Source organism: Acomys russatus, chromosome 10, assembly GCF_903995435.1.
Source record: "Acomys russatus chromosome 10, mAcoRus1.1, whole genome shotgun sequence".
Taxonomy (NCBI): domain Eukaryota; kingdom Metazoa; phylum Chordata; class Mammalia; order Rodentia; family Muridae; genus Acomys; species Acomys russatus.
Genome location: NC_067146.1, coordinates 12675560 through 12688277, shown reverse-complemented (window position 1 = coordinate 12688277; position 12718 = coordinate 12675560). Strand labels below are relative to the sequence as shown.

The 12718-nt window shown below is 39.8% G+C and overlaps 1 protein-coding gene across 1 annotated transcript in view; it reads left to right on the top strand.

Moving 5' to 3' along the window:
• Nucleotides 1-12718, top strand: part of Ahcyl2 (adenosylhomocysteinase like 2) — a 157158-nt gene that overhangs the window by 19568 nt on the left and 124872 nt on the right. The window lies entirely within an intron of this gene.

Genomic DNA, 12718 nt, shown 5'->3' with positions numbered 1-12718 from the left:
TGTATGTCTGTGTATAGGTCAGGGGCAGCACATGTGTGGGAGTCAATTCTCCCGTTTTGTAGATTCCAAGGATAGAACTCAAGTTTCTAGTCAGTGTCCTTACCAGGTCTTGGCCTGACCCTTTAATTTTTGATGCTTCTGTCCACATATCCAGACTGTTGGGATTGTATATGTGTACCTCCATAACTGTCTTATGTAGTGCTAGAGATTAAACACAGGGCATTATTAAATGCAAAGCAAGTGTCTCAGCAGCTGAGCTGAATCCCAGCCTTGTATATCACATTCGGAAGAGCCCAAGTGCTCTCTGGCTAGGTAGTAGCAACAGGAACACTAATATATGTGTATATATGTGTGTATGTATATTAAATATATATAAATGTGTATGATATACATAAATACACACACAGATATATGTGTGTATGCACACATAGGTGTATTATAATATACTTGCAATATATATATATATATAAAATATGCAGCTATAATACATGTATCAAAAGGATAGATACTTGACAGTCAAGGCTACACAGAGAAGCCTGTCTTGAAAAACAAACAAAATTTAGATACCACTTCTTTGCCTTAAACTACTTTGTAGGTGTATCATTTTTTTCTTCAAAATTGGCTCTTAAGTGTGTGACAGATATGGTAACTCTCTGTATCTGCCTTGAAGTCACAGAATATACAAGAGGTCTGTTAACTGGAAAAGAAAGTAAAAACGATGGGGGTAGTGTTTGGGGTCAAGGGTCAGGCTTTCCAAGCCTCTGTCCTGTTCCTGAGAAGAAAAAGAAGTGGGATTGGAGATGGCTCAGCAGTTAAGAACACCGGCTGTCCAGAGGACACAGGTCGGGTTCTCAGTACCCACATGGTGGCTCATAATTGTCAGTAACTCTAGTTCCAGGGGATCCGATGACCTTCTAGACTCCATAAGCTCCTGTATTCACATACACACAGGCACACATGCATACACATAACTAAAAGCAAAAGAAATCTTTAAAAAAAAAACAAACAAAACCTGGATGTGTTCGCACGAATCTGTAATCTCAGCACTTACACAGGTGGATTAGAGGCAGAAACAGGAGACTCTGGAGGTTTGTGGGCCAGCTAGCATGGCAGAAACAAGGGTAGTCCCGCCTTAGCAAGGAGAAAACGGGTTCCCTAAAGTCCTCTGACTTGCACACGTGTAATGTGGCATAAGTGTCACCCCTCCACACATACAAGAATAAATAAAATTTCTAGAAGGGTCATCATATGAGTATATTGTAACTATAGAAAGAATTTGCTGTTGGCATGGCATTTTGCCTTCTTGAACTCTTGTCAACACTGCATAAAGAGGTTGTGTGAAAGCTGTGTGAGAAGCCTGGAGTGCAGCTCAGTGGAGGATGCTCACCCAACCCATGTGTGGCCCTACATTTGATTTTTGGCATCAGAAAAAAGAAACTTGTGGACATTGTGGATTCTCTTTTGTCCCTGAGTCCTTTTTCTGGAGTAGAAGTCAGACATCACATTTGGGAGCTGGACAAGCTCGTATACTGTCTCCAGAAAAACTAATATTATTTATTTTATTTCTCATGTTATTTTTCTGTCTACTTTTTATCAAGTGTCTGCATCATCTTGCCATCCTCTCACTATAAGGTTTTTTGGAAAAGCAACTCTTTCTCTCTGTCTCTTTTTTTTTTAAATAATTTTAGACAGTTTTACTATGTGGCCCCAGTTGGGCTGGGACTTGCTATGTAGACCTTGAACTCTTAAAGATACACTTGTCTCTGCTTCCTGAGTGCTGTGGTGAAGGCTGTGTACTACCATTCCTCTCCTGTCTGTTTTGAAAGATTAATTTTTAGTGTGTGTGAGACAGAGTGTCAGTCAGTCAGTCTGTCTGTCTGTCTTTTGCGGATATGTGCATGCAAGTGCAGGTGCTCATGGAGGCCAGAGGCATTGGGTCCCCTGGGTGCACAGATGGCTGTGTGGTGCCTAGTGTGGGTGCTGTGATCTTTGCTCCTGGACTCTGGAAGAGCAGACTCATGGCTGCTGAGCTGTCTTCACTGCTGTTCTGTGCTGTTTGTGCATTGCTCTGTTACTACAAATGACTAGGTGCTGCTTGCATTGCCAGAAGGACATGTTAGCATTTTTTGGAAAATGCTGTTCATGTAAGAGAGTTGGCTTTTTGTTGTTGCTGTTTTCTTATTAAAGCCTAGGATAGTAAATACTTGGAATCAAAAAATATTTGGAATCAAGCCATCACTCCTTTGATTCATTGCCCTTAATAACGTGCTTTATTTATCTTTTTATTTTGTACAAGAAACTATTAAGACAGATAAAATATGACTCTCAGTATTCCCTGGGATAACAGTAAAATCTTCGATAGAATAGACTATAGAAAAAAACAGTCTATACCGTTAGGCAGTTTTGTTGCTAGAACAAAATCCTTTTGTAGGTCATGAACTTTTGAGTAGGTTGAGCTTTGAGTTAGCCTCAATTAAGGTTTTTGGTTTTTAACTTGTTCCACCCAGGCTCCAGATTAGCAATCAGAAAGGCAAAGTGATGGAATTAAAGTAACCATGGCAACCATTATAATGTAAATGTGCCTTCTTGGGAGGACGTATAGAGGTATTCCTTTATTACATTAACAACTGTAGTGACTAGGATTTTGCTGTTTCCAAATAGTGGTGTAGCTGATCTTAAGGTAGTAGCACCAAGTTATAATATATGTATGAAACAAAAAGATGCTTCTCTGATGTGCTGAGAGTTCTGCTTCCTTTACTGACAGAGTCCTTCTCCCTGCTCTGTGGCACTGATATTGTGGTTCTGCAGCCACAGGAAACCACTTAGAGAAGCAGCTTCATGACTGAGGATGACCATTGTTATGGTGGAACTTTTTTTTTTTTTTTTTTTTTTTTTTTTTTTTTTTGGTTTTTCGAGACAAGGTTTCTCTGTGTAGTCTTAGCTGTCCTGGACTCACTTTGTAGACCAGGCTGGCCTTGAACTCACAGCAATCCACCTGCCCCTGTCTCCCAAGTACTGGGATTAAAGGTGTGCGCCGCCGCCGCCACCACCACCAGGTTTATGGTGGAACTCTTTTTTTTGTTGTTGTTTTGTTGTTTTGTTTTTCGAGACAGGGTTTTTCTGTGTAGCCTTGGCTGTCCTAGACTCATTTTGTAGACCAGGCTGGCCTCGAACTCACAGCAATCCGCCTGCCTCTACCTCCTGAGTGCTGGGATTAAAGGCATGCGCCACCACGCCCGGTTTATGGTGGAACTCTTAATCCTAAAGATTCAAGTCGAAAGATCAATGACCCAAATCATCATGGCCAAATTAATTAAATCAAGCAGTTAAAGCAAGCATGTGTGTGTGTGTGTGTGTGTGTGTGTGTGTGTGTGTGTGTGTGTGTGAACATATGTTGCTGTCTCTCCCTAAAAGCAGATTTCAAAAGATCAGCATTGGACATATGGAAGATAAGAGCTTTATAGTCCAGGAGTTGGGGCTTTCCAAATGGGTATTTGGCAGACAAATAGGTGAGGCTATAGAAGTGTTACCTAAGCATAACAAGAGGGTCATAGCAACCTGAAACAAAGACATGGTTGCAAGGTGGTCATAGCAAGGGAGTCATAACAACAGATGGCATAATAACCTTTTGAAACAAAGGCATGATTGCTGTTTCCTGGAATAGACAGGTCAGAACCATTTGTAATTAAGCCCAATCCTTGAAATGGAGTTTTAATCATAAACAGGAACGAATCTAGTTTATCTTTACTGTAAGATGGCTTTTAAACCTAAGATGGAGACAGACTGGTTCTGATAGTGCCAAGTCACAAGAGACACATGTTTATTCTCACATCTTATTTTTTTGTTTTAGCCTCTCAGATTTAAGAAATAAAATGTTCTGGGGCTTTTGGGTTTTTGTTTTGTTTTTTTGTTTTTTTGTTTTTTGTTTTGTTTTGTTTTGTTTTTTTCCAGATAGGGTTTCTCTGTATAGCCCTGGACTCTTTATAAACCAGGCTGTCCTCGAACTCACAGCAATCTGCCTTCCTCCCTGAGTGCTGGGATTAAGGGAATGCACCACCACACCCAGCCAAAATGTTCTGTTTTTATGAAGGTATTCTTTCTGGATCTAGACATTATATGAGTTGAAGAGAAGATAAAAGTGAAATCAGAGGAATTACAAACTGGTTGAGTTGCTAAGAGGAGTACTATACTTGTTTATTGCCTCCAAGAGCCTAGTGGCTCTCAAAAAGGGCTTGTCAGTGAAAAGTGTGAGGTTCTTATTCAAGGTTAATGGTTGTTATGACGGTGGTGCTATATAAATCTCTTCCCTCGGCTTCAGTTTTCCTCTTGGTAAAAAAGAGTGAAAACGATTCTGTTGCAGGGAAGTACAAGTCATTCCCATCATAAGAGATACTCCTGTTTTACTGGGAGATTAGGAGTTAGACAGAGTCCTTCATCGGCCGAAAGGGAAAGGGGCCATGACAAGATAGTAAAGATGGGGGGAAAATAAATAGATAAAAATAAATAAAAAAAAAGATGGGGAACTTCCAAGATGGGTGGCTTCCTCTTTACTTTCCTGACCTGAGCCAAAAGCCAGGAGGAAGCTTACAACAAAGGCCTCGTGTGTGTGTGTGTGTGTGTGTGTGTGTGTGTGTGTGTGTGTGTGTGTGTGTGTGTGTGTATGACTGTGGGTGCCTCAGGAGACCAGAAGAGGGAGTTGGATATCTTGGAGCTGGAGTTATAGGTGGTTATGAGATGCCCAACATGGGTACTGGGAACCAAACTTGGGTCTACTGCAAGAACAGCAAGCACTTTTTTGGGAGGCGGGGGAGCCTTAGCTGTCCTGGACTTGCTGTGTAGACCAGGCTGGCCTCGAACTGAGAGATCCACCTGCCTCTGCCTCCTGAGTGCTGGGATTAAAGGTGAGTGCCACCATGCCCATCTGCAGCAATCACTTTTAACTCCTGAACCATCTCTCCAGCTCCCTGGGGATCATTCTTGATTCTCTTAGTTGTTCTTCATATGGTTTTGTCTGTCAGATCCATTAAACTATCCTGATGATCATTTCCTGACCTTATTTATTATCTGTTGGTAATGTCACTTAGATAAGAGGTCATATGCCAAATGGTTATTCTCAAGATACTTCTTGACCAATAATTTCCTTCCTTGTTAATATCACTGTACTATTATCAATTGATTATGTTATCTTTTATAGCCTTTAAATTTTTATTATGTGTTTAGGTGTTTGACTGAAGGAACGTCCTACTATAGGCATGCCTGGTGCCCCATGGAGGTCAAAAGAGGGCATTGGATACTCTAGAATTAGTGTTACAGATCATTGCGTGCTACCATGTATGTGCTAGGAACTGAACTGTGCCCTGCAACAGCAACCAGTTCTCTTAACCACTGAGCTGTTTCTCTAGCCCTTGCTTTTTAAAGCTGATCTTCTATACTGAAGTTAATATTGAGCTTACAGTTAACTGACCTCTTATCAACATATGTCAAAATGGGTTCATTACCCATTGTACACTCTGGCTTTTCTGTTTTGAATTCTTTGTGTGTATGTATGGTGTGTGTGTGTGTGTGTGTGTGTGTGTGTGTGTGTGTGTGTTTGTCTGTGTCTGTGTGTATATGATAAATGAATTACATTTATCCATGATGAATTATATCTTTAATTTTCAACTGATTTCTATTTGTGAATTTGGGATTTTTTAAATTGTTTCATGCTATCACTTGATTTTATTGATAGCCTTATATCATTAGCAACATTTATAAAATATTTAAATCTTCAAGGTGGTAATAAACATCTAAAGTGGATTCAAATCCAGAGCCCTATAGCAACATTAGATACGTCTATCCAGATTGAGAGTAAACCATTGATTATTAATCCAAGAGATTTTTTTTTTTTTAAACTAGTGGTGAACCTATGACCTGTCTAGCATAAGAAACATTACTTAAGTTCAATAATATGTATTTGATCTTTTCTACATTACTTCTCAGTCACACAGTTGTGTCACAAAAGTAAAGATATGTTTAGCATGGTTCATTTCTTTATTTTTAGCGAGTCATTCTGATTTCTGGTTCTTTCCATTCACCTTATCTGTCCCATTATAGGCCAATGTAGGATTTTTCTGTTAAACTCCCCTAAAGAATATAGTCTTTTTTCTTCGCCCCTCTGGAATTAGAAATTTAAGCAGAGATGGGCGTGGTGGCACCTCCATTACCCAGAATTTTCTATAATTTTTTTTAACACAATAAAGGGACAAGTCGTATTTTTATACACAAATTTGCTGGAAAAACATAATTTTATATTAGATATTTGGACTTCAGAGATGAGCAAGATATATTCTGTTCTCTAGGAGGTCAAAGTATAGCTGGAGAGATTAAGTATTCACTGTATAGCAAGATAAGGGCTAGTAGAGGATCGAAGACATTCTGTGGTGAAGCTGAGAAAAGAATAGCCAATTAGGAATCACTGTGTAGGCTTATATAATTTTCTACAGAAGAAATCTGTTTAAAGTAGTTTCTTAGGTCAGTCATGGTGGCACGTGCCTGCAAGTCCAGCACTTGAAAGGCTAAGGCACGTGGATTTCCGGGGTCATTTGGATTCTATAATGAGATCCTATCTCTAAAACAAAGATTAAGAGTATACAGTTAAGTTTTAGGGTGCAATTGGAGATGCAGGAATAACACTTGTAGGGTTTTTTTTTTAACATTTTTATAAAGATTTATTTATTATGTATACAGTGTTTTGCCTGCCTGTATGCTTGCAGGATGGAAGAGGGCACCAGATCTTATTATAGATGGTTATGAGCCACCATGTGGTTGCTGGGAATTGAACTCAGGACCATTGGAAGAGCTGCCAGTGCTCTAAACCTCTGAGCCATCTCTCCAGGCCCTACTTGTAGGTTATAAGCAGGACACATGATTAAAACCAAACCAGCCTGTCCATCTTATGATGTACTGTATAAGCCATTGTAGTCTTTGTTATGTTGTAGTCGCAAGCAGCTCCCAGATTTCAGTACTTACTAAACATGACTTGTTTTTGCTCATGCTGATGTCAGGCTGGAGATATGCCTATGATTTGAGGTTTTTATTGTGCCAGAAGGCAATGAGGCATGGGAGAATATACACAGGATTGCTTGGAAAGCTGTTGAGATGTGAGCTGTGCCATTTCCTCCCCTCTTCCCTTTCCTTTCCTCTCCTTCTCTATATGTTTATTTTTGAGACAGGGCTTTGTTACAGAGGTTTGGCTCTCTAGAACTTCTTTTGTAACCCAGGCTGGCCTTGACCTCTTAGCAGTACTCCTACCTCAGCCTCCCAAGTGCAGGGATTACAAGCACGAGTAACCACACTGAGCATTCCTTTCACTTATTTACGTATCATTGACTGAGCGACTTGTGTAGGCAATCTGACATCAGTTTTTTAAGAGATGCCCTAACCCCCACCAGGGAGGAACAGTGAATAATTTGGATGATATAATCTGTGTGTGTACATCCTTTTTTTTTTTTTTTTAAACACTCGGTGATTACCTTGGATGTCTGATTGACTGTACAGTAGTATACTGGAATAATGCTGGTAGCAAGTGAGGCGGTGAGGGACCACAAATTATCGTGGAAACGTTAGTTTTTGTATTCCTTGGCCTACTCTAACCCTGAGACTTTGGTTTGTGTCTGTGTGCTATAAGGAGACTACCATGTACTATGGTTTGAGTCTGAAATGGCCCTGCAGGCCCATGCTCTGAATTCCTCCTCCTTAGCTTTGGGACCTTTAGGAGCCATGACTAGTGGAAGGTTTTATTTAGGCTTTTGAAGGTTTACCTGGCCCCTTGTTCCTGCCTCACTCTTTGCCGACTTTCATGCTGCCACAAGCTGAGCTGCTCTGTCTGCCTTCCTACCCTGATGCACTGTGAAATCCTCTCAAACCCCGAGATAATCTTTCCTCTCTCAGGTTGTTTCGTTGGGTACTTTGCCACAGCCCCGAGAAAAGTAAGTTATAAGTATGGCCAAACTTAAATTTTAAAAAGATGGCTTTGGATATAGCGCAGAGAATGAGGAGAACGAGTAAGAATAGAAGCAGAAGACTCCTTAGTGCAGAAAGAGAGATTTGTTTCTGATCCATAAGCACATTCTAGGGGTGATGGTGGGCATGTAAAGATGTAGATGCATTCTTTTTGAGTTACTTCAGATGTTGGTTCATTGTGAGTAGGAATAAAAGAAAGGGAAGATAGAATGAAATATGCAGTTGTCTACTGTTTGGGTGGTGAATTGATCAACACAGGAGGTTTCAGTAGTAGAAGATAATTAAGATATCTTAATTTAAACATGTTGATTCTGAGGTGTTCATAGATGACTAGTAAACAAATTGGATAAACTGGAATAAAGCTCACAGGATATAGAAAATATTATTAAAATGGTTGAGTAGTGGGGCTGGAATTATAGATCATTAGGAGATAGCTTGCTTGTCATGTGGAAAACCCTGGGTTTGATCCCCAACACTACCAGAAAAAAATCATGGAATGTATGGGCAAGATATCATGGATAAACAAGAAAAGCTAAAAAGGAGAAGGCTAAGGCCAAAAGTTTGAAAGTAAAGATTAAGCTACAGCCAGTGAGGTCATAGCATAGGTGATTGATTAAGCGAGCAAGCTGAAAGCAGCAGTCAGAAAACAAGACACTTAGTGCCGTTTTGGAGATAGAGACATTTCAAGTAGAGACATTTGAAGTATGACCTTGGTAGTGGTTAACTGACCTAGAATGGAAGAGAATGTTATTGGAATTAAGGTCTAGGAAGTCAAGGCTACAACTTTCATGGGCAGCCTACGTTGAAACCATCTACTATGACATCCTATTTGTTCAATATGTGTTCAGTTTCTGCTTCCCTGTGATAAAACTTAGCAGTATTCATCAAAGCAACAAACAAACAAACAAAAAGCTGTTTAGAATTAAATTCACCTGGACTGGAGAGATGTCTCAGAGATTAAGAACACTGACTGCTCTTCTAGAGGTCCTGAGTTCAATTCCCAGCAACCACATGGTGGTTCACAACCATCTATAATGAGATCTCGTGCCCTCTTCTGGCCTGCAGGCACACATGTGGGCAGAATACTTACTGTACAAATAATAAATAAATAAATCTTTAAAAATAATTAAATTCACCTGTGCATAACAATAATCCCCAATAAGCATGGTTTTTCTTTGTACATGGATTTTTCATAAAATATGCTTTTCACATATTTTACAGCATTTGTGACATTATATTCTAATTTAAGTAATACATATGCATGATTTACTGATCCTCAGTTGTTATCCTTAGACTGTATGTATTATATTTGATTTATAAAGATAAAGGTGGTAAGATTGGTATAGTGACTCCACAAAGATGACTCAATGGCCAAGATTTTTAACCACAGCTCATGTTAAATATGTTTCCATGCTTAGGGGTTTTCATGGTTCATCGTGACCGTTGGTGCTCAAGGTGGTATTTCTTGTATGTACCAACCAGGAAAGAGAAAGGGTAAAGGGCAAAGCAAGGCATTCCTAGATGCTCCACCGACTTTATCATCTGATGATAGACTTGGGTTCCTGGATGACTAGAACCTGAGAGGAATTCGATAGGTGGTAGCAACTGGGAGGAGAGATGACAGAGTTGAATGGTACAACCCTGAAAGGAACTCCTTTTTATGAGACTGAAGAAGCTCTGTCAGAAAATATAACAAGCAAAAGGTTCTCAGGGGTGTGTCATGGCACTTGCCAGGCATTTTAAAGAACTAGCAAGGAGGCAGGTATGGTTGGAGAAGAGAAGTGAGGGGGTGAGTTCTTGAGATGAGGAGATGAGGCCAGCATGTGGGAAGGAGCCAGATACCAGGTGTGGTAAGCATTTTTCTTTTTCCTTTTCTTTTCTTTCTTTCTTTCTTTCTTTTTTTTTTTTTTTAAGATATGGTCTCTCTGTCCTGGACTAGCTTTGTGGACCAGGCTGTCCTTGAACTCACAGTGATCCTCCTGCTTCTGCCTCCCAAGTGCTGGGCATCACGCCCAGCTCCATAGTAAGGATTTTTTAAAAAAGATTTTTAAACTTTATTTATTACATATAGGTGTTCTGTCTGCATACCAGAAGAGGACACCAGATCTCATTATAGATAGTTGTGTGCCATCATATAGTTGCTGGGAATTGAACTCAGGACCTCTGGAAGAGCAGACAGTGCTCTTAACTACTGAGCCATCTCTGTAGCCTCTGCCTCCCTAAGTGCTGGGATTACAGGTGTGCACCACCAAGCTGGGCATAACTGGGTTTTAAAAGACACCAAAATTCTTATTACACAGTAGTAGAATGGATCAATTATAATACATCCATACAGTGTAATACTATTAAGCAACAGAGACTATTAAGTTGTTGCTATGAAACACGACCATACATAATTGAATAAAGATAACATGGAAGAAAAGAAGCCAGACACAAATTAATAACACTATGGTTTTATTTATATGAAAATAGAAATAGTAACAGAATGAGAAGTCATTAGTAATCTCTAAGAAAGAGGAAAGGGTTAATAATTAGGAGGGCTATGAAGTGAGTTTCTAAGGTACTACTTTTTGATTATTCATTTTTTAAAACCTTTGTTTCTGTGGTGGTGATGATGATGATGGTGTAAGGGTGTTTTGCTTGCGTGTATGTCTGTATATCACATGTAGACTTTCAGTACCCACAGAGGCCAGAAGAGGCCATTGGATACCCTTAGACTGGAGTTATAAATGTCTATGAGCTGCTACGTGGGTGATAGGAATCAAACCCAGGTCCTCTGGAAGAGCAGCCAGTGCTCGTGATCACTGAGACATCGCTCCAGTTCTGTTTGTTTGTTTTCAAGACAGAGCCTAATGTTGCCCAGGATGTCTTCAAACTCCCTATGTGGAAGAGCATGACCTGGAACTCCTGATCTTCTTGCCTTCACCTTGCAGATACTTGGACTGTAGACATGTGACACCATGACCAGCTAGAAACATTGCCTTTTTACCTGAGTGACAGTTACATGATTGCTATGCTTTATGGTGACTAATTGAGTATGATTTGTATGCTTGCTCAAATAAAAAGCAGGAAAGGAAAATGTGGTAACTGTAGAAAAGATCAGATATACTAAAGAAAACCGCATGATTGGATATATAAAACATAGTAGAAATCTAAATGTAACAGTAATTATATGAATGTAAGTTATAGTTATCAGTTCAAATACACATTGTGGTAGTATGTTTCCAGGAAGTCTGGCATTAGTGCCTTTCTTCTATATGTCTACCATCCCCCATCTAGAGATAGAGTTTATTGGTCAGTTTCTTTTGAATTTGAGTTGGCTTTTGTCACTTGATCATAAAATGTGGGAGAAGTAGCACTTGGAGATTTTGAAGATTAAATCATGAAAAATTTTGCAGTGTCCTCCATGTAGGCCTCGTTAAACTTTTTTTTAAATGTTCTTTTATGGAGCACATCCTAGAAGCCAAGTTACCATGCGATGAGAAGCCCGAGCCAGGGGAGAAGATCAGCTGTACTCAAAAGCCAGCCCTGTGAGTAAAGGAAACATTTTGGACAACTGGACATTCCAGTTGTATGTCATATGTAAAAACCTAACTCCAGGCATATAGCCCCAGTCTGCACATCTCGAGCTTTGGAGCTACCTCACCTGGCCTTAGAGGTCACTAAGTAAACATGAAGTATCTTTGTCATATCTTTCCTGAACCCTGAACCCTATCAGTGAGCATAGTAAAGTGGTTGTAGTTTTATTCCACAAAGCTTCATGGTGGATGTCTATAGTCACAGACAACTGAGACAGAACTTTATGCTGCCATAGGCTAACGTCTGCTGACTCTGAGAGTAAGTGTTGAAGATGAAGGGACCTTCAGAAGACTGAGTAAAGACTTGAAACAGTGAGAAAGGTGGTACTGAAGGCTAAGAAAAATGGAACCTTTACCATGACATTGGTACATGGTTTACTTGGTTTATTGACACTATCGCCTGTGGTGATAACATGGGAAATGAAACAGCATGGCTCAGAGGAGACCAGGGCTTTCCTCACCACATTGATGACCTCAGCGCAGTCTCTAGAACTCACAGGGGAAAGCTGAATGTGCACCCATCTGTAATCCCAGCTCCCTCTATGGTGAGATGAGAGACAGAATCACCTGGAAGATTTTTGGGTCGGCTAGTCTACAGTATGTGTCGTGGCAGAAACAGTAAGAGAAATGTTGCCTCAACAAGGTGGAAGGAAAAAATCGACTCCCAAAAGTTGTCCTCTGACTGCTCCCTGGCAACCCAACCCCCTCTGTGTGTAGTCTCATGAACACACACACTCTCTCTCTTTCACAATAAATAAAAAATTAAAGAAATAAATTAATTAATTTGTAGGCAGAATGTTGAAAAGTGCTGTCTATCTTTTGTACCTTATAGGTACAAAAGTAGAGATGAGGCAAAAAAAGAGCTATTAAAAGGAAATATTTTATTTGTTTTCTTATTAATTTATTTTGAGACAGGGTTTTATTGTTCCCAATGCCTCAGCCTCCCAAATGCTAGGATTACACCTAGCATTCCATGTTAAAGGAAATATTCCTAATTGAAGATTGATTGTGTTAGAAAATAAAACCTTGTCATTCCTGGTAGTTCCAGATAACCAGTGACTTAAAAACATGGCTTCAAAGCAAAGATAAAAGTCAAGGTGTTGTGAGTAAAATGACCTCAAGTAAATCCCTTGTTAAAA